Source organism: Pyxicephalus adspersus, chromosome 6, assembly GCF_032062135.1.
Source record: "Pyxicephalus adspersus chromosome 6, UCB_Pads_2.0, whole genome shotgun sequence".
Taxonomy (NCBI): Eukaryota; Metazoa; Chordata; class Amphibia; order Anura; family Pyxicephalidae; genus Pyxicephalus; species Pyxicephalus adspersus.
In genome coordinates, this window is record NC_092863.1 from 24,487,305 (window position 1) to 24,487,890 (window position 586).

Genomic DNA, 586 nt, shown 5'->3' on the forward strand with positions numbered 1-586 from the left:
ACCACAGAGTGGCAAGGTGACATAGTGTGGAGATGGCAGCAGCAGCATCAGGGGACCACAGAGTGGCAAGGTGATATAGTGTGGAGATGGCAGCAGCATCAGGAGGCTACAGAATGGCACAATGACAGAGACTGGAGGCGGCGGCAGCAGCATCAGGCGGAGACCACAGAGTGGCACTATGACAGAGTCTGGAGGTGGCGGCAGCAGCAGCATCAGGCGGAGACAACAGAGTGGCACAATGACAGAGTGTGGAGGTGGCGGCAGCCTCAGTAGGTCACAGAGTGGCACAATGGCAGAGTCTGGAGTTGGCGACAGCATCAGGAGGGCACATACTGGCACAATTACAGAGTCTGGAGGTGGCTGCAGCATTAGTAGGCCACAGAGTGGCACAAGGACAGTGTGGATGTGGCAGCAGCATCAGGAGGCCACAGAGTGGCACAAGGACATAGTGTGGAGGTTGCAGCAGCATCAGTAGGCCACAGTGTGGCAGAAGGACATAGTGTGGAGGTGGTGGCATAGTGTGGAGATGGCAGCATCAGGAGACCACAGAGCTGCAAGGTGACATAGTGTGGAGATGGCAGCAGCA